Raw genomic sequence first — 23,221 nt, 5'->3', positions numbered from 1 at the left:
ATTGCTTGTGTCATCTAAAGAAAAACAATTAAGGACATATATATGTATATGTGTGTATTATTTCCTCCACTATGAAATATGCCTTCAAAAATATCCTCCCAATGGCACATATAAAGGTATTAACTCTGAACAGTCCCGTTGAATATAAAGTATTAAGTTCCAGAAAGCCATTCTCTAAGCATTATGACTACCTAGCTAACTACTTTCCAAGCACTACCAGGGTGTCAAATATGTACTCAAGTAAAAGAAAATATTAAAGGAGATAGAACAAGCTGAATGATACTGATAATTAAACTGTTTCCTGCTGTGAGATTCCACTAATTTCTAAGAGTTTTGGAGTTATTCTGCATTTGTGAATCAGATTTCTCTCACATCTAGTAATTGTTTCTTCACTGGTACACGATGACCTTATCTTTCAGGTAGAAATACTTTGAATTTTTTTCAAAGAATACCTATTCTGGTGGAAACACATTGTGATTTATTTCTTTTCCAAGAGATTTTCTAAATACTTAGTTCACCCATATTTCCCTTTCACTCCAGGTTTTCCCTAGGAAATCAGATTGCAAGCTTTCTTTATATGTTCCTTTATGATTTGTGATTTTTCCCTCTGATTGACCAGTAAGCTTAAGCAAGGGGATTTTAGTGATGCTACACTGGGGTTGGTTCATTCTTGTAAAATCCAGGGCTTAAACAAGGCAGGATCTCAGATTGGTAAATTTGATCTTACAACCAGTATCTTATGGCATATGCAATAGGAATTATAAGGCTAATGATGTGGAAGTTAGTTGAGGAAAGTTAGTCATCCTGAGTTTTCTTCGGATTCCATGCCCCCATTGCACCCATCTTCCATGGGAAAAAAATTCTTTGACTGTTGAGGATTATAGGCAAGATTTTATGAGGTTATCATTAGTGTGACGCTAAAGAGCAATGGCAATGAAAAGAGCACAGAAGGATTTTTAAAATTTATTTATATCTTAGTTTTCAACATTCACTTAACTGCCCACTCCCTTCCCTCCTCCCTCCCCAAGATGGTGGCAATCTAATATAGGCTCTACATATGCCTTCTTATTAAACATATTTTCACATTAGTCATGTTGTAAAGAAAAATTAGAATGAATGGAAGGAACCATGAGAGAGAAAGAACAAAAAAAAAACCCAAAAAACAGAGTAAATAATATGCTTTGATCTGGATTCAGACTATACTTCTCTGGATATGGATGGAACTCTCCATCATGAGTCTTTTGGAGTTGCTTTAGATCCTTGCATTGCTGAAAAGAGCTAAGTCTATTCAGAGAAGCCTGAAAAAACTTATATGAACTTATGCTGAGTGAAAGGAGCAGAACCACAAGAACTTTGTACACAGCAACAACCACAGTGTGCAAAGAATTTTTCTGGTAGACTTACTACTTCATTGAAATGCATAGACTCAAAAAATTTCCAATGGACTCTTGAGGCAAAATGCTTTACAAACCCAGTGAAAGAACTATGGAAATGGATCACAAACAGAAACAGATCATTTTCTTTTGTATTATATTATGTTTTGTTTTGTTTTATGGTTTCCCCCATTCATTTAAATTCTTCTATGCAACATACATTTAATAGGAATGTATGCATAGAAGCTATGTAAGATTGTAAGCTGTCTCAGGGAGTGAGTGGAGAGGGAGAGGGAAATAAGAGAGAGGGAGTGGAAAAAAATCTAAGATATATGGAAGTGATTGTCGAACACTGAAAACAAATAAAATAATTCAATTTTTAAAAAGAGCTAAGTCTATCAAAGTCAGTCATTGCACAATGTGCTTGTTATGCACAGAATGTTTGATATGCAATCATCAGTATCCCAGTCCTAACATAGACCTCATATGGGATGGCAAATAGGTGGTATAGTAGGTAGAGCTCTAGATTTGGAGTCAGGAAAAGCTAGTTTATATCTTGCCTCAGCCACTCACTTGCCACACGACTTAGCCTCAGTCTCTTCATCTGTAAAATGGAATTAACACTTACCCTGCAGAGTTGTTCTGAGGATTACTTCTAATAATATATTTTAAGTGATGTGCAAATTTTAAAACACTGTATGTATTCTAGAGAATAGCAAAACCTAGAAATCAGGAAAGACAGATTTCTAGCTCTGTTACTGTTTTAAGCTAAGATGTTTTGGAGTTCTCACTTTGACTGAAGCAACACTCATTCAGTGATTAGATGAGTGGAGGGGAGGCCAATTGGGTCCCCATTGGGCAAATCAGGCTATTAACAGGTTGTGGTTTGTCCTTCATTCTCTTTCATCATAGTTTCAGGAAAGAAGAGGATCATTTGTGGAGAGGGGTGATGAGTCTGATTGTTCCACAAATCCTTTTCCCCTTTCATATCTTTATTAAGGACATATTTCTTAGATGAGTTTCCTGGTACCAATGCTCTTTCTATAGTCTAAGAAATTGTATTAAATAATCTAAAAATATACAAATGTATATATATGCATGTATGTATGTACATAGGTATTTAATCTCTGAGCCTTTAGGACAAGGCAACTCTCTAACAGAACATCTCTAATATTAGAGTTATTTCTCCCTCTTTTCTAAGAATGTTTCTTCATTATTTGCCTTCTAACTTCCTATAAAGACACTGTGCCAAGCAAATACCTGTTTTTAATACTTTTAAAACACAAATTTTAAAACAAAAACAATTAAATGGACTTTCCTGTTGCCAAAAGGAAAGACTTCAGACTTCCATGTGGGAGCCTAAGAAGAACAAAGAAAGACACCTTGGGATCTCTAATCCAGAAGGGTTTCAATAATGCAGCTTCTGTCCTCAAACCCTTCATGTTATCTGTTCTCTACTGCATCATTCTACCTTCTTCCTTCGTGGCACCTGCTTCCAGCCAAGCTGCTGTTCTTTCAGCTTTTAAGCTCATAGATTCCCCTTTATCAAGCTTAATTTATTCTATGCATCTCTACAGGAACTGGATTTCTCTTCAAATCCCTCCCTTGGACTCACTGAACTAACTTTTAAGGATCACCTAGAGGTGTGGTTTATCTTCTTCTTCCTATGGCATTGCTTCTCTTCTGACTGGATCAAGGAACAAAACTGGACTTTATAAAGGGAACACCTGGTATGACAGCATTTTTACTATTAGTTTAACATCACATGATCTGTCCTGTTTTTGGTGTTTAAGTCTGTGAAAGATGAACTCCCTTATGTAACTAAGCTTCCTTTTTTGCCAAAGATGATATTTGTAACTCATGAAGTCTTGCTCAGTTTTAGGGTAGTTGGACAGAATGTGTGTGTGTGTATGTGTATACACACACATATGCACATATATGTATATAGAGGGGGCACAGGGTGGACTGATTGTGATAGGATGATACCTGAAAAAGAAAAATTAAGTGTTGGCAAGAATATACTGGGAGAAAGATAAAGGGAGAGAGAGAATGTAGTAAATCATCTCACATAAAAGAAGCAAGAAAGAGCTTTTACAATACAGGTGAAGAGGGGGAAGATGAGAGGGAATAAATGAGCCTTATTTTAATCAGATTTGACTTCAGGAGGTAATAACATATACACTCAATTGGGTATGGATATTTATCTTACCCTACAAGAAAGCCAGGAGTGAAGTAGATAAGAGAGAGGGGGGCTAATAGAAGGGATAGAAGATTGGGGGAAGAGGTAATCAGAAGCATACACTTCTGGAGAGGGGCAATTCAAAGGAGAGAATAAATAAATGAAGGGAGGAACAGGATAGAGAGAAATATAGTTAGTCTTACTGTCATAGAAGTGTTTTGCATATACATGTATAACCTATATCGAATTGCTTGCCTTCTCAATGAGGGTGAGTGGGGAAGGGGGAAGGGAGATAACATGGAACTAAAAGTTGTTGTGTTTTTTTTTTTTTATTTTATTTGTTTTCAGTGTTCTACAATCACCTCCATATATCTTAGATTTTTTTCTTCCCCCTCCCCCTCCTTCCGCCCTACATCCCCACTCCCTCCCTGAGATGGCATACAATTTTATATAGGTTCTACACATGTATTCATATTAAATACATTTTCACCTTAGTCATGCTGCATAGAAAGATTAAAATGAATGGAAGAAATCATTAAACAAACCAAAACACAATACAAAAGAAAATGATCTGCTTCATTCTGCAATCAAATTTCGTAGTTCTTTCTCTGGATGTGGAAGGCATTTGGTCTTAAGAGACCACTGGGAATTTTTTTAAGTCTTTGCATTGCAATGAAGTACTAAGTCTACCAGAAAAATTCCTCTCACACTGGTTGTTGCTGTGTATAAAGTTCTCCTGGTTCTGCTCCTTTTGCTCAGCATCGGTTCATATAAGTCTTTTCCAGTCCTCTCTGAAGTCTTCCTGTTCATCATTTCTTATAGCACAACAGTATTTCATTACATTCATATACCACAATTTATTCAGCCATTCCCCAAATGATGGGCAATCCCTTGATTTCCAGTTTTTGGCCACCACAAAGAGTGCTGACATAAATACTTTTGCACTTGTGGGCCCTTTCCCATTTTTATGATCTCTTGGGGATATAGTCCTAGAAGCAGTATTGCTGGGTCAAAGGGTATGAACATTTTTGTAGCCTTTTGTTCATAGAAACTCAAAGTTTTAAAAATGAATGCAAAAAAAATGTTTTTACATTCAACTAGTAAATAAAATATATAGGCAATGGAGTATAGAAGACTATCTTGCCCTATAGGAAAATAGAAGGGAAGGGGATTGGGAGGAGGGTTGTTGATTGAAGGGAGGGCATATTGGAGGAAAGGGTAATCAGAATACATATTGTCCTGTGCTGGGGGAAGGAAGAATATGGGGAGAAAATTTGAAATTCAAAATTTTGTGGAAGTGAATGTTAAATGTTATATTAAAATGTTAATGTTAAAAAAATGAAAGTGGAAAATAAATTTAATTAGGAAAACAGAGAGACAAAAAATACTTAGCTTATCCAACTGTAGATCATACAAAGTAAGAAGCTTTATATAGACTTTTTAGTTAAGTGCTATTTGGAAGTTGTTATAATTTAAAGTAACATCCTCATTCCAGCAATGAGAAAACAATAGAACCAGAGAGATAAAAATGACTTGGCCAAGGTCTCAGTTACATAGAGGCAGATCCATTCTCATGATTGCTTGCCCTTTAAGTTATCATCTTAACTCTCTCCTCTTCACTGACAACTTCCTTAAAAAATAAAAAAAAAAAATAAAAATTACCTCTATTAGCTGTTTCCACTTACTTCTCAATTCTTGTATTATAATTTGGTTTCTCTTATTACCATTTTAGTGAAATAGTTAACTCTGATCACCAAATGCTATTCCTACTCATTTCACCATGATAGAGTTCAAATCCATTTGATATGGACTGATTATGCTTCTAAATCATGATAAGAACTGTGCTATAATCTGGAGAACTAGAGTGACAGCAATCAACTGTTCTACCTTCAAAGATCTCACATGCTGCTATTGATCAAGCAAAAGCCACTTACAGAAAAGTGCATTCAAAGTACATACTAGATACTGCAAATATAAAATAATTGGGGAGAGAGAACATTAACAATTAAAAGCTTTGTCTAAATACTGGATCACAAGCTGAAATTTGAGGAGACCTGAGAATTCCAGGAGTAAGAAGGAAAACAGGGAGACCCTTCTAGCCATGAGAGACAGTTTGGACAAAAGAAAAAGAGGTAGGAAAAAAAGTGTCACGTAGGAAATTTAAAAAATGGGATGATTTTTCGGAACATAAACTACATGAAGCAAAAGTGTAAGCGTCCTGTAAAGCGAGGCTGGTTCAAGAATGTAAACAGGTTTGAAATCCAAACAGAAAAGTTGATATTATTTTTCCCTAGAGGTAACTGGGCTCTACTAAAAATTCTTAAACATGAGAGCCACATGACCCAACCTATGCTTTACAAATATCAGTTTCTCAATTGTATATTTTATAAGTTGGAGAGAGAGGAGACTGAAGGTAGGAAAACTGATTAGTATGCTATCCCAATAGTCCAGGCAAGAGGTGGGGAGAAAAGCTTGAAGTATGGTAAGGGCCAAGAGACAGGAGACAATGGAATGCTCACAAGGGGTTTTGTGGAGATGTAATAGGTATGACCTGAACAACGAATTGATATGAGGAGGGGAAAATGGAAGGGCAAAGAATCTAAGAATAATTCTGATGGAATCCTAATGAATCTGCCCATGGTTCCAATATTCTGACTTTCTTATAGGCCCCTCTGAACAGCAGGCCCACTGCCCCTACCTAGTCCCTCTTTACTCAATATCCTATCTTCTTCATATATGCCTCCCTGCTCATTAGAACAATAAGTATGTCCATGAACTCACATTTCCCATAGAAACAGGGGTGACCATGTGCTCTACTACAACTACATCCGTCTAATCTCAGACGGGACCAGAATACTCAACCAATCAGAAAGCAGCACCACCAGGATGCCCAAGCAGGATGTGGACCCAAAAAAAGTAAGGGATTTTCCCTAAGTAGGTACCTGTGCAATAATAGCAAAAGCTGTCCTTTAGGTGAATTTATGATGTAGAAAGGCTTCTTATAATATGATTATCATCCATATTTACCCCCTCACATGGGTTTTTTCTGTATACATTGTGGGTAATTGCATGTGCAGTTCCATTATAGCTGCAACCCATTCCCTATTACCTAATCCTTTAACAAAACCCTTCTGCCTTTTAAATATTCATAATTTTTATTATACAATTGTACCTTTACCCTATAAAATACATCTAGCTTTCTCTGAAGTTGCTGATTCCTCTTACAATTTAGCCCACTTCATGAGAGATGCCAATCTCAATAAATGCCTATACTTGGACTAGAGGTGATCTGATTCTGAATTCTTTGAGACAGTTCCTCCACAGCACATCAAGAAATGGAAACAAGTCCATAGTTACACATCAGAGTGAGTAGAAAAATAATGGTATTCTTGAGAGAAAAAGTAGTTAGGAAGAGGGGTGGGTTTTCAATGAAAAATAGTAAGTTTCCTTGTAGGCATGTTATAGTTGATAAAACCATGGGAAGTACAACTGGAAATATCCAAGGGGCAGGTAGTGATACAGTTCTAGAATTCCTGAGAAACATGAAGCCTGGATACATAGATTTAGAAAGCTTCTACATTAAGTTGGCAATTAGATTTATGAAACCTGACAAGATCGCAAATACAAAGAATACAGAAGTAGAGAAGAGTTTATAGGGGTTCATCCACATTTATTGTGTCAGACAAGGATAGTGATCGAACAAAGCAGACCAAGAAGGTTCAGTCATGTAGGAGTACCAAAAAAGAACAGTGTTATAAAAGTCAAAAAGAGGAGAGTGTTCCTAGGACGCAATATTCAAATAAGGCCTGAGAAAAAGTCATTGGATTTCAAAATTCTGAAGCTATTATTAACCTTGAGCAAATAAATGGCTTAATAGTGGGATTAGAAAACAGACTGAAAGATATTAAGAAGTAAATAGGGGACTAGGAAGAAGGAAAACCATAGACCATGCTCTCCTTAGCTCAAGTTCTTACACTTTGCAAATTCTCCTCAACCTCTGTCAACATACCCTTATCTTTGTCTGATTACAATACCATTAAGTCTTTTACCTTTACCTTGAACTCCATCTCATTTCCCTAGTCAGTCCTTACCTTGAATTTCTAACTGCCTACTGGATAATTCCATCCAAATTTTCTACCAACAGCTCAGTCTCAGCATGGCACATACTGAATTCATCTTTCCCTCAAAATCTTTCTTTCATTCAATTTCTTTATCTCTCCTGTTGGTACCACACCACCCTCCTCCTAGTCAACCATACATAAAACCTCAGACTTACCTTTAACTTTTCCCTCTTTTTCTCTTCCCCTAGTTTTCCTGGTTTACCTTTAAAGGCTCTAGCAATATTGTCACTTACTGGCCAGCTCCTCCCCACATACTTGGAGCACAGCTTTATGTGCTGTCTTCTCCCTTTGGAATATATATTTGGAATATACACACACACACACACACACACACACACACACACGTATGTACCCCCAGTTGTAAATAAATCCCCAGTACCTGGGACATAGTAAAGAATCTACAAGTAACTTACAAATTCTCTCCCTCTCTCTTTCTCTCTCTCAATCTCTCTGCCCCCCACCTAATTAAGTTTTGTTGTTTCTACTTCTGCCTTGTCTCTCACTAGCTTCCTTTCTACTCCTCTAGCTGCCAAACTTCAGGCAGTGACTACTTCTCACCTAAACTATTGTAATACCTTCTCAAGTTCTCTTGGTTCCTTAATTCTTTCCAAATCTATAATTCATCCTTACACTCTCAAGCATCTTTTTTCATTGTCACTCCTCTACACAAAATCCTTCAGTGACTCCCAATTACTTATTGAATAATCCACAGATATGTCTTTGGTTATATTGTTATACTGATTTAAGTTGATACAAAATGAGTTATTTTTTCTACCTCTCTCCTACCTGAATCTTCTACTTCTCTCAGATTTGTCTTATTGTCACCTAAATGTTTTTTTTTCTTTTTATCCTCTGAGTTTTTGAAAAAGTCATTGCCAAGAGCTAGAACTGTACTTTCTAACAGTTTCAGGGTTTGCTTGTTTTTTTTTTTAAACTCTTGTAAGTGATTTGTTTACTTCTCTAGAGTTGAATGAGGAAGAAAGACTATGAATGCCACAGAAGGCCACAGGGTTATTGTTGTTGGGTGCTGAATCAAGTCATGTTTTCTAACCACCCATTGACTTTGATTGCACTGCATATGCATTTGTCCTCCAGATTATAGATCCTGTTATTCAGTGCCCAAAGTCTCCAAGCTTTGGAATCTAGGGGATGGGATAGAAATCCAAAATCTCTTTACCTATGTCCCTAGTGGGGCGTAAAAGCACATATCTAAATCCAATCCCTAAAAGTGCCCTTGGTAGTCCATAATTTCCTGAAATAAATATGCAAATTAATTGCTTTCAATAACCCTAAGTTTCAAAGGAAAGAGGAAAAAGTTAACAATTCCTGCTAATTGACAGCAAAATCTCTAAAAATCATGTGATATGAATGATTTAATGAGGATCATTTAATGTAATGGATATTCCTGGGTGATTGACAGAATCCTGCTTACTAGACTATGATCATATGCAGATATACAAATATATGCCACAGTGGTTTTCTATCTTAGATTTTAAGATTATATGTAATTTAGCAGCATTTTTCAAATTTTTTTTTCTCAAGTGTGCATGCCATTTCGATTGTCATTGTTATATCTTCCCCCTCCTCTCCTCTTTCTCATGATAATCATTGTAAGAAGCTCTCCCCACTTTTCAAAGCCAAATTGAAACACCATCTCTTTGGAGAAGCTGTCCTTGCTTCCTTCTGGCCAGAAATGTTTTTTTCTTTCAATGGTCTCGTATAAAATTCTGAATCTATTTTGTGGTCTCATTATAGTGTATTCTGTACAATTGTTACTCTTCAGTAATACATAGAAACATAAGGTTTACATCAGGAAAGGGCTGTCATATATTGTTACATTTATGAAAGTGTGAAATATGTTGATGGCTTTTTTAATACACTGAGCATAAGATCTTGTCATTGTCATCGTTCTGGACCTTTGATTTATTGATGTATGGAGACAAAATCCCATCTAAAAGTGTAGATTGGCAACTGTTCTGTATTTTGCATTCTTATAGAATTGCCTCGGGTATTGAGAGTTGAAGTGACTTGTCCAGAATCACACAGCATGTGCAGAAGATAAGGTTTGAACGAGTTCTTCCTGACTCTGAAAGAAACTAGGATTGGGAACTAAGGTCCAAAAAGGGTGTGATTTGCACCAAATCACATGGATTCTGAGTGCTCAAGCTGATTTGAATCTGTGTTCTCTGACAACAGAGGCAATAGCTTTTTCACCGTTCTATAGTAATGGCTTCTTTCTAGCACAGGGTTTTCCACATAATAAGCACTTAATATCCCTTTTTTCTGAATAAATTCATTAATTAAATTAATACAAATGGGGGAAGAAAGGGGAAAATAATCTTTACTTTGCTTGATTATGCTATTACGAGTATACTTATGATAGCTTATTTTTAAATTTAAGCAGAAATAAGGTCAGAAAACAAGCCTTAAGGATTTTAATGTCTGTTCAGAGCTTGCAGGCAAATCTCTTGTGGAAGATCTTAGCCAGTGATTTTACTTGCTTTTCCCTTCCACTGTTATCTCATTTGCATTTTCGTGTATATGTTTTGTTTAGTTTAGTTTTGGCAAAGAGTTAAAGAGAAAGAGAGAGATCTTGGACCTTCCTAAACATGCCAAAGAAACAGAAGTTTAGCAGTGTTAAATACACCTGACTTCAAATTCAGCCCCAGATACTTAATAGCTATTTGATCCTGGGCAAATCACTTAACCGTTGCTTGCCTCAGTTTTCTCACCTGTAAAATGAGGATAATAATAGCACCTATATCACAGAGTTGCTGTAATAATCAAATGATCAAATATGCATTTAACTCCATGCCAGGAACATGGTAGACATTCTATAAATTCTCTATCCTTTCTTCCTCTTCTGTTAAGTTTTAAGTTCCATGAGGGCAAAGATTAGGCCACTTTTATCTTTCTATTAACTTTATTATCATGACAGTCTAACAGAACAGTTTGTATATAGTGGCTACTTAATAACTATGTAGAACTGCCTTGAATATGATAAGGACAAAACAGAAGACAAAATTCTCAGAAAAATGTGAAAATGAAGATATCATTTTCAGCTGGTGTGTGGTAATGAGTGAGATGAAAAAGTAGATAATGGAAGGATTCATAGAGAATATGAAAATTGAACTAGGCAATGAAAAAGGTAAGAACTTCAAAAGCTTATTAAGAAATATCAAAGATTCTACCTAAATTAATTTACTTATTCATTGCCATACTAATCATACTATCAGAGCTGGAAAAAATAATGTAAAAATTCATCTGGAAAAACAAAAGGTCCAGAATATCAAGGGAACTAATGAAAATAAATGCTAGGGAAGGTAGCCTAGCTCTAGCAGATCTCAAATTGTATTATAAAACAGCAATTACCAAACCACTTGTCACTGGCTAAGAAACAGAGGGGGAGACCAGTAGAATAGACTAGGTACTCAAGACACAGTAGTCGATGAATGTAGCCAGCTACTGTTTGATAAACCCAAGGACCCCAGCTTCTGGGATAAGAACTAACTGTTTGACAAAATTTGCTGGGAAAATTGGATAACAGTGTGGCAGAAACTAGTCATAGACCAATGCCTGACACTGTATGGAAGAGTAAAATCCAAATGGGTACATGATCTAGGTATAAAGAGTGATATGATAAAAAAATTAGTAGAGAAAGTAATAGTGTATTTATCAGATTTATGGAGAAGGGAAGAATTTTTGACTAAAGAAGAGATAGAAAGCATTATGAAGTAAAAGATGGATAATTTTGATTACATTAAACTAAAAAGTTTTTGCATAACCAAACCCCAATGCAACTAAAATTGGGAGGGAAGCACAAAACTGGGAAAAAATTTTTGCAACTAGTGTCTCTGATAAAGGCCTCATCTCTAAAATATATAGAGAACTGAATCAAATGTAAAAGAATACAAGTCATTCCCCAATTGATAAATGGTCAAAAGATATGAACAGGCAGTTTTTAGAGGAAGAAATTAAAGCTATCTCTAATCATATGAAAAATGCTTTAAATCGCTATTGATTAGAGAGATGCAAATCAAAACAACTCTAAGATACCATCTCACAGCTATCATATTGGCTAACATGACAAAACAGGAAGATGATAAATGCTGGAGAAGATGTAGGAGAGTTGGAACACTAATTCATTATTGGTGGAACTGTGAGCTGATCTAACCATTCTGGAGAACCATTTGAAACTATACTCAAAGGGCTACAAAAATATGCTTACCCTTTGACTCAGCAATATCGCTTCTAGGACTGTATCCCCAAGAGATCATAAAAATGGGAAAGGGTCCCACAAGTGCAAAACTATTTACAGCAGCACTCTTTGTGGTGGCCAAAAACTGGAAATCAAGAGAATGCCCATCATTTGGGGAATGGCTGAATAAATTGTGGTCTATGAATGTAATGAAATATGGTTCTGCTATAAGAAATAATGAACAGGAAGACTTCAGAGAGGACTGGAAAGAGTTATATGAACTGATGCTGAGCAAAAGGAGCAGAACCAGAAGAACTTTATACACAGCAACAACCAGTGTGAGAGGAACTTTTCTGGTGGACTTAGAATTTCACTGCAGTGCAAGGACTTAAAAATTCCCAATGGTCTTTTAGGGCAAAATGCCTTCCACATGCAGTGAAGGAACTACAGAAGTCAATTGCAGAATGTAGCAGATCATTTTCTTTCGTATTATATGACGGTTTGTTGTATGATTTCTCCCATTCACTTTAATTCTTCTATGCAACATGGCTATGGTGAAATGTATTCAATAGGAATGTATTTGTAAAACCTCTATAAAATTGTATGCCACCTTGTGGAGAGAGGTGGAAAGTAGAGGGGAAGGGGGAGGAGGAAAGGAAAAAAAATCTGCTATATGATAGTGATTGTAGAACACTGAAAATAAATAATTTTTTTTTTAAAAAAGAGGGAAAAAAAGAATTATCAAAGATATATTTCAGACAATGGTACACCTGGCTATAAAAATACACAAAGAAGAAATTAGGGAATTATTTGACTATGGGGTATACAGGAAATTAGCATTGAATAGGATGTGAATGGTATATGGGAGTCAAATTAGGTAGGGCTTTGAGTGTTAGGGAAACCCATGGTCATAGATCAGAAACTAATTTTTTAACCATTCTGTTTTTTTTTTCTTTTTATGTTCAACTCCTGGTTTCTTAACTCTCTCTCTCTCTCTCTGTGTGTGTGTGTGTGTGTGTGTGTGTGTGTTATACTCCTCTGACAGTCTAGTGGAGCCTAAGAACCTTTTCTTAGAATAATAGTTTTAAATAATTGAATGAAATGCTCAATTTCAGTTAGAAGGTAATGAGAATGTGAGAGTTTTTTGAAATCCAACTTTCCACATCCCATGAAATGTATACCTAGGCCTTCGAAAAGTTTCTAGAACCCTGGTTAAGAGCCTACATATTAAATCCTTAATAAATTACTGTTGAAATCAGTTGAACGATAAAATGGTCACAAGAGACATTAGGCAAGAGAGTATGAAAGCATGAAAACAATAAAAATATTACTGAAAAAAAGTCCTTAGAAGTTAATACTTAATATTATAGTAACCTGCTATGTCATCTATGTGTTCATCCAAATCACTGGTAAAAATGTTAAATAGCTCAGTGCCAAGTGCAAGACAAGGCCAAGGTTCTATTGCATGCCATTAGAGACCAGGTTGGCATGCTCCATTCATCAATAGTCTTAGATTCCTGGAGTTCAACTAGCTATGAATTTATCTAAATGTACAATAATAGATGCCAACTTTCTCCATCATTTGTCCAAAGATATTAAGAGAGACTTTCATGTGTATAAAGGACAAAATTCTATTTTAAGGCAATGCTATGTGTGTATGGTGGGTGGTGATATATAAACCAAGAAAGACAAGCATATTGAATTGAGAACTGGTATACTATCAGAAAAAGACGAAGTCAACTTGCATAATTGTGTGATGTATCTGCCTCAGTATATTTGAGAAAATGAAGCATCTTAGGAAAGAATAATAGAAAAATAGACTGCAGAGCCTTAAATCAGTGAAGCAATAGTAAGTTTCAAAAGAAACGTGTTAGAGTTAAATTAGACAAAAACTTTGGAATCCATATTGATTGATAGGAAAGCAGCAGGCTGCCAGAGGTTTAAAGTAACAAATGAAACCATTGGTTCTGATATTACAAACTGAATATGTTGAAGATAAAATGAAAATGTTAGTCCTGCCTTTCATCACTGCAAAAATTTCAAGTTATATTAAGGATTCATATATTGTAAAGCTAAAATCCACTTCTGTCACCAATCAACAGGGAGAATGAAAAGTTGAGAATTATCCAAACTCACTTACTGAAGAGAGGATTTTTAAATTATTAGAAGCACTGAACTAAATGTTATTTTGTTTATTCGGAATTGAATTTAGCTAAACTCTGAAGGTCTATCAAGGTGAATATAATAAAATCTGTATCTTGGATAAAGGGAATAACTTTAGGAATTCACTTATGCTTAGAGAATTGTGTATATATATGCATATATGTATATATATATGTATTATTTTTACAATAAACTAGATGCATCTTTCTATATTCAATCATTATCCCTGATGTGTAAGCATATCCTTCTAAGTTCTTTCCTAAAATTGAATTTATCCTCCATTTCAGATGAATGCTGATAGAGTTGTGCATTTCTTCAATCAATTTCACCAAACCTCTTCACTTGGAATAAAAAGAACAATACTAAATTAAAGCATCATTTGGAAACTGAAATCAAATTTGAAAAAAAAATCTAGAAAGAATGATTTGGAAACATTAAGTTTCCTTTTTTTACAGGGCGAAAATGTGCAAACATCACCAAAAAAGATTTCCACAAAATTTATTATATGGCAATATGGGTAAAGTGTGATCTAGTAAGTGCCGTAATCTCGTGTGTATGCGTGTGTGTGTGTGTGTGTGTGTGTTCACATTATTATTTGCAGAGCTGCAACCAGGGGAGAGTGAATGGCACATCAAATTTAGAGCACAGACAGCACTTGTAACCCATCTGCAGCTTAGAATACAGACTTTAGCACCAAATTTGCTATAATAAAATGTTGTGTTTTTTTTAATAGTAAGCTACCAGATTGTATGCTGGGGTGAACTGAGTTTCTCTCCAGACTAGAGTTGTTCCCAGTCCAGGTCAGTATCCTCAACAGTAAACTCATAAAAATTTACCCTAGTTTCTGCCCCAGTCTGACTGAAGTTATATCCTAATCTCAGCAATTCTACTAAAGACTCCTTGGCACCACTTTGTCCTCAACAGCAAAGAAAAAAAAAAATCCAACAACTCATTTAACTAATGTGTCAGGCAAGAGTTAAAAAGCATCATTATATGCCAATACCTGGTAAATATAAATGTGCAATTCTTACTCGTTTGCATATTTCTATACATTTTTCCTTCATTAGACAACAGCAACCATGAGCTTGAGGTGATTAAAAAAACACATAATAGGGATAATAATGGAAAGATCTGTTTTTGAAAATCAGAAGAAAAAAGATCAATACAGACTAGAAAAACATGAAAAGTTTTTTTTTTTTTTGTTTCCAAACGCACCTTGAAGTAGTTTTTGAAGGGAGTCTATGGAATCTTTGGGCAGCTTTTAACTCTTTTTCTTTACATCAAGGGTAAATATTCCTTTTTGCAGCTTCTATGCAATTGCCCTACTTCTGCTCTAATCATGGACAATATACATCACTTAACATCACCTAACATAAATAGCACATGCAGTTTTGATGATCAAATCACACTGCTGATTTTACTGAGGTTAGAGTCTTTGGCGGGGGGGGGCGGGGAAGTGTTTCTTAAAAGAATAGGAGGGTCAGTGCCTTAGTGAGGATTTGGTGCTAGCCAGGTAGGATGCTTTTCTCCCTCTGTCCTGCCTGGGCACAGATGGACAGAATTGGCCACTGTACACTGTTCAGTTTGGTGGCCAGCTGTTTTGGCTGGCTGAAAAGCTTAAGGAATCCCATCGGAATGGTCACTCTTCTGATTGTAAGACTTGATAATGCTGGTAAAAGCACAGCAGTGAAAGGAATCCAAGGAGGTTATATCCTGATGAATATCTGCTCACTGGACTCAGATGGCTCTGGAGAAGTGAGGCTGGTGACCTGCACAGCCCTCCCTCATTCAAAACAAAGTCAAATGCAAGTCATGTCATTATTTCTCTGATGGCATAGTCTTCCTCAGCAACGAAGGATGAACATGAACACATCCTTTCCCAGATAGATGGATCCTGATGACAAGCCTGGAAGATAGAATGGTCAGTGGTCTAGCATAGTGTCTTGCACAAGGGCCTAGAACATGTAACTCCAACTGTTGGCTTTTCTAGAATTATCTTAGACAGGGAAAGTTTGAAGTTACAATATTCAACTTAGGAGTAGACAGAAAATTTGAAGACTATGGAAAAATTACTAGGCTGAATCACATGGGGTAACATTTGTGGTGGATTCCCGTGATGAAAAGAGGATGGAAGAAGCTATAAAGACAAAAGATGATGTTACAAATCATTCCCGCATATCAGGAAAGCCCATATTGGTGTTAGCAAATGAACAAGACCAAAAAAAGGGCTTTAGTAGAAACAGATTTAATTGACTGTTATCTCTAGAAAAACTTTTCAACAAGAAAAAAATGTCTATGCCATATAGAACATTGTTCAGCTATCTTGGACTTTGGGAAGAAAATTGACAAGTCCATAAAAAAAATGGTCTTTGGTGGTTGCTGTGTAGCATTGCAAAATACTTTGATGCCTTAAATGATTGCTTCAAAAAAGATACAATTGCTCAACACATTTTTCAGGAAAAAAAAGAAAATGGAATGAGTTGAGTGAGTAAATAAACTACAAAGAAAAAGAGAACAAAAGGAAAAAGAGCAGGTGGAGAGAGAGTATGCTACAGAACATCCTGAATTTGACAAACGTTATGACTCTGGCTGGGATTCTGATCAAGTTGTTGTCAACCCTTTTCAGCCCATAAATGTAGTAGTTCTAGAGAGTGAAAAAAAAAGGCAGAGGATGGATAATGATACAAACAGAATTCTTCTGAAACCTAGGACAGAACAAGAGCAAGTTGTACACAGAGTTGTATCAGCAGAAGCAGCCAAAAAACACTGATTATGAATTTGTAAACCCTCATAAGATGGTGGCATTAACATAGTTTGAAGACAAAGAAACTGAAATGGAACAGTCCTCTGAATGGTATGAGTCAGATCACAGTAGGAAGACAAATAAATTCAAGTTCAAAAGAAGTTACCAGGTAGCACCACTTAATACAGGAAACTCTGATACAAAGATTGTAATATCACCCAAATGGCCTCTACTGGATGGAAAGACTCTTCCACCACTGACAAAGCATCAGAAATCTAACAGTGGCACCAATGAGGTAACCCCATAATTAATTTTCATATGGTGTTCTTTGTCAAGAATGACAAGTTATTGATGACTGAATTAACTTAAGGACAATTTTATTTTTGTAAAGAAGAAAATATTCTGAACTCTCACAACCTGCAGAAATAATATCTTCTAGGTTCATTGAGATTCCTTCCAGAGATCTGATTAGTTCCACAGGACCTAATTCATCAACTTTTCTGCTTTCCAGATATAGACTTCCTCTTCATTATTTAAAGAGAGGAAGGGATCATAAGATAGGCTTAAAAATTCTGAAACCAAGTAAACTTTTGGAACCAAGTTCACATGTAATATTGACCATTACTCAATGTAATGTTCAATACATTAATGTCAGTAGACCTGAAGGAAAACTTTAGGCAAAAAGCATTTGGACTTGGGATACTTTAATATTTTGCTTATAATAATCAGTATTTTGATAGTTTATGCTTTAAAAATATTTTTGTAAGATGCATATGCATGTTGGGGTAAATCCTGGAAATTATTTTGCATTAATGTAATTTGTTTTGCTGTTTTCTGTTTATTTTCAGTATTCATATTTTGTTTTGCTGCAACAGATTTCTTTTGACAAATATAATCGTACAAGTAGAATGTATTTATTATGGCATTGTAAAAATAGAAAATTATTCTTAAAGTGTCCCTCCTTATTTGCCCTGATATCTGTATATTGTATTTTTTTTAAAACAAACCTAAAACTTATTCTACACCAAATTATACTAATTGAATGGATTGCCCAAAGAGAATTTTTCATTTTTTGTTGAACTGTTTGATTTGGTTTGAAAGCTATTTGAAATATTTTATTGATAATACCTTTTTGGTAGCTAAAAATATATTCTCATATTAAAAGTCATTTAAATAATTCACATATGTTTCACATATAAATAACAGATTATTTCAATGATCAAGAGTCTGGCAACACTTTGACTCCTTTCAAAGCTTTATTACCTCTTTCAGGAGTCCCTCATTCTTTTTCAGTACAATTTTTAAAATTTTCATTACCTTAATTGAATCAGAAGTTAATGCAGCTTCCAAAAAATGTATCTTACAGCCAGTCAGTAGTTATGACTTTGAGAAAATCTGGAGCAATGAAAACAAAAAGTGTTGGAATATTACATTCTTCAAACAGTATTTCATGAATAGACCACAAAATAATAGGTTTTTCAGATTAAAAACTAGTGTAATATTGTATACTTTAAGTTGTTTATTTTTCATATGATGGTCATACATATGACAAGATTCAGTTACGTATTTTATCAGCATATATCAGTTTTACAGTTAATTAAATGTATAGTTACATTTAAACCTAAACTACTATTTTGGGAAAAATTAGAGCTCTTTAGTAATTTCTATATGAGACAGAAACACATTATTATCTGGTACAAAAACAGTAATGACTATTTTTAAAGTAGTATTAATATGATAGTAATTTACTTTTAATATTGTGACCAATAATATCACATTTTAATTATCATTTACTTTAATCTTTTGAATTTTCATGGATCTAGCTAGCTCCATGGAACTCTAGTCCTCACGGAAAAAGTTTAGAGGCATGTTTTGTACATTTTTTTAGAAACAGATGTCATGTATATCATACTTAGTAAGGAAAAAGTCTTTGTTTCAATACCATTTACGTCGCATGTTAAATCTGAGAATAGTCCAAATCTAAAAAAAAACATGATCCAGGCATGGATTGAATTATAGAGTCTAAAAAGTTTAGTATTATTACTTATTTGCATTATTATTAGTGTTTTTAGTATTATCATTCTTATTTGAATAAATATATAGTATTAGCATTAGTATTTACTTTCATAAAGTATCAAGTACTTTTAAAAGACATTTTGTAAATGTAATTGGATTTGAATTATTAATGCTTGTTTTATTGTCCTATGCTAAATTTATAATTCTGAAGACTCTGCATCATCATAGTTACGCACAATAAAGCAATATTTGTCAAAAAAAAAAAGAATAGGGGAAAGTACTATAAAAGAAAATTTTTTTAAAAGCCAAAGAATCAGAAAAAGATAAAGAAAATCCTAACTTATTTCAGAAAGGTTGAAGATGAAGTAATGTGGCAAAGAGAAGGAAGAGAACTAGGACTCATGGACTTTTATAGCTGTACAGTAACATACAAAACTCTTCCCATGGATGGCTAATATGGATCTTTTGAGGAAGAAGAAGTATATATTTCAAAGACACATATATAATATAGGAGCAACTAAAGGTAACAAGATGATTTTTTTTAATGAAATAATCCTATGAGGATTATGTTTGCTAAATTTTTATCAGGTTAATTACTATATTTGTGAAGTTGAATTTTTTGAAAATATTAAAAGACTTTCTTATCCTTTTAAAGAGATTTTAATAGCTTTTCCCAACAATTGAGCATGTTAAGAATGCTTTTGACTTCCATCTACCATATTATCTATTCTGTCTAGATTCATGTAATCTTCAAATTTGATAAACATGATATCAAAGCATGTATTCAAGTCATTAATAAAAACAATAAGAAATATAGGGTCAAGCAAAGGTCCACAAAGTAGCTTGTCAGAAACCTTCATTCAAATCTTTCAAAAATCATTGATAGTAGATCATCAATCATATCTCTTCTGTTGATTATTTTCAAGTGTTTGCACATTGCTCTTTGCATATCATCTTCCCCATTAGACTGTGTGCTCCTGAGGAGCAAGGCCTGTCTTTTACTCTTCTTTGTATCCAAAGCAGCTGGACACATTGTTAATATATCTTTATTTGTCTTGGTTACTGATTCCCTTCTAATAATTTTTGCTGTTTTTGATACAGTACAAAGATATTCCTTGGTAAATAAGAAGGAAACAAAAGACAAGTGAAGCTCTGTCTTCTCTCAATAACCCATTATCTTAGTCCCATACAACCTGAATAATACCTTTTCCTCCTTCCTTGAAGCTCCTATTTTAACACCCATTTTGTTTCTTTATCTTCCCTCATCAGTCTCAATTCAGCTTAATCACATCTGCCATTATTGTGACAGGACCATGCCATACTTTTGTATTCATCTTCATTTACCTGTGGGGTCATCTCTAGTTGTCCTGATCAATATCTTGCCCCTGGACCCAGAGGGCTTTGGGGGGAGAAAGTAAGGCTGCTGACTTGGCACAGCCCTCCCTCACTTAAATCCAATTCACTTACAGATCATGACATCACCTTCCTGATGTCATGGTCCTTTTCAATAACAATAACAAGAAGTTACCTGGCCTGTCTTTGGTAATTTTTTTTTTTAAATAAGAGCTGTATTAATGCATCTCTAAACACCAAAATAATTTCTGAAGGATTCATCTCCCCTCCACCTTTTTTAGTCTTTTATGAAAAAGAGTAAATTAAACATAATAGAATGTCGTACCATAATGGAATCTGATGTTATATAGTACCTGCAGTTCTAATAGTTCAATACCTTTGCCAAGACAAGGGTGTAAGGATGATAGATATCATTATCCAATATTTAGAACTTTCACAGATTTTTCAAATGCACATGAGTGAAGTTTCCTTTTCCTGATCTTTTCATTTATATTGTTGTGCTCATCATGTGTGTTATTCTCTTGTCTCTCATAACTTCACATTGCATCAGTTCATGAAAACTTTTCCATTTTTCTTTCATTTACTCATATTGTGATTTCTTGATGTACAATCACATTCCATTATATTTCCATATCATAACTACCATTGTTACATTTGACATTACCCATGTGGTTAGGCAATCACTTTCATAATAGTCCTTTGGTATCACTAAGAGATCTTCTGTGAATATTCTATTTTATTTTAGACTTTTGTTTCTTTCTTTGATCTCTTAACTTAGAATACTTATCCCCTGAATTTTCATTTTTCTTCTCTTTTTGAATAAGTTGTACATTTCTAAAACTAAATTCCAGTCATAAGTTTTATCCCAAGTATTATATATGTGTGTATACATATATATTCACATACATATAAAGCCAAAGAGAGAGAGAGTACAGTTTGATATAGCATAGATGAGAGGATATGATATTTAAAACAAGAAGAAAACATGAGGAAAATCCAAGAGGTGAACAAAAAGATGAAACAGATTAAATGAAGGCATTATGTGAAATGCCTTGACTGCTAGTTTTGAAGAGATTCAATAAACCAAAGATTCATTATAAGTACTTCAGCAGAGGAGTGATATTAAAAATGGCATTTTAGGAACAATTAAGATCAATACAATAATTACATTTAATTGGAAAGTAAAATAACTGAGGACAGAAGAAGTCTAAAAGTCTAAATAAAATAATTATCTAAATTACCATAATCTGTTAGGTTACAATGGCAAGGGCTAGAGAACTATTGATTAGGTGTACTTTAGACTAATTAAGGTTTGTTCCTGCAAACTTCTAGATGAATTTTTTTGATTCTGTGATAGAATAGCAGCAATAATAGAGACATTAATCAAAAGATTTTTTTTAATTGTGAATGAAATTCAAAATATCAAAGTTCTTCATTGAATATGAAAAGACAAAAGATAAGCAAGGGTTAAAACATCTTAAGGCAACCAAGATAGGTAATTTGGGAAAGGGAAAGAAATTACAAATTGTAATTTGTTTGTGAGACAAAACTCTTGACATATGTACTTTACATTCACTGTGAAATCTCCAAAGGTTACTGTCAAGTGTGGGCTGGCAAATATTTAACAATAGACTTCCAGGATTGGGGGAGAAGGTGTACATGACATCAGTTTAGTCTACATTATTAATATTTGCTCCATCACTCTCTTAAGTCTAGACAATTCACTAAATAATAAATCAGATTTAACAATCAACTCTACTGATCCAGTTTGAGTTGGCTCTAGCACACCTTGGTTACTGTTTTTGTTGCACATGTAGTACCTGAGCTTTACCTCAAATCAGAAATGAGCAACAAATCAATTGGCAACATATTTAACTAGGACAGAATAGCCAAAATAAGTAACACACATACAAATGAGTAAAATCTCCCACAAATTAATTTTTCTGTAGGAAAACCCATTGCTCCTGAGGAAATCCCCAGAAACATCATTCTCTGAAGTATTAGTTATATCCCTGCCTGGAAAATCTCTCTTGCCAGAGTTCCTAGAATTCCATCTTGCATCATCCACCTGTTCGCATGTTGCTTCTCACTTCCACTTCCTGCATGTCCTTTGGATGGTCCAAAGATTGCTTAGCTATTGTTAGAAACCCACCTGATACACAAAAAGGTATCAAGGAAATTTTATTACAGCAGAGTTCAGAGGAATTGAACACTTTGGCCAAAGCAGGAGGGAGTGCCTTCTATGTTCATTTATCCTGAATGAATGGGTAGCTTCCAAACAAGGCTACAGGACGGATACAATATGTTTAGACCAACATAAGCCATTTGTACTATTTTGAATTTTGGACTGCATGCCACACCATCCACTGGTCACATAACTTCCTGTTCTCCTCTCTGATAGGCTCTCCCTCAAACAGTCCATCAAGCTTCCACACAAGTTTCTGACCTTTATTCTGACCATACTAGGTCACAACTCTGATCACTTAAAGCTGTGTAAACGGAACTTCTTTTTTGTTTCCCATACTATTTATGCCATTCTTTTCTTTAAAGTTTGGTGTTCATTCTGCTACTGCTTCCTTCTGCTTCTCCAGCTGCCATTTGTTGCTTCCTCACTTCTGTACTTCCATTGCTCTCCATAGCTACCCTACAGTGAATATCTCTGCACTCTCTTTTGGCTTCCCCTGCTGCTGCTGCTTTGGAGAAGTCATAATTACCCTTTTAGAGTAAAGATGTTTAAGCCAACATGTTTCAGAACTAGTTAACATATTTTCTGCTCAGCTGTTAAACAGTCTCACCTAGATGGCTTACAAAAGAGTTGCCAAGGCACCAGCTGAAAGACTTCCAGAATTTATCTTTTCAGCAAAAAATCCCATTCGTTACTTTTAAATGATTTAATAACTTACTTTTATTCACTTCTTTTCCACCAAAGGGTCAACACCTTTCCATGATTTTTTTTTTGGAGGACTCAGGAAAAATACACATACCCCTTTATGTTTCCCTTTCTAACTCCTGTTATATTTCTTCATGATAAACATAAAGGCATGCAGATTGCCTTGACAATACACTAAGTCTCAA

The 23,221-nt window shown here is 34.8% G+C and overlaps 1 pseudogene; it reads left to right on the top strand.

Moving 5' to 3' along the window:
* Nucleotides 1-15,585: 15,585 nt before the first annotated feature.
* Nucleotides 15,586-16,804, top strand: LOC140502530 (ADP-ribosylation factor-like protein 13B; annotated as a pseudogene).
* The last annotated feature ends 6,417 nt before the right edge of the window (nucleotides 16,805-23,221 follow it).

This window comes from Notamacropus eugenii, chromosome 4, assembly GCF_028372415.1.
Source record: "Notamacropus eugenii isolate mMacEug1 chromosome 4, mMacEug1.pri_v2, whole genome shotgun sequence".
Taxonomy (NCBI): domain Eukaryota; kingdom Metazoa; phylum Chordata; class Mammalia; order Diprotodontia; family Macropodidae; genus Notamacropus; species Notamacropus eugenii.
The sequence above is the reverse complement of the archived record's forward strand: the minus strand, read 5'-3'. Positions and strand labels throughout refer to the sequence as shown.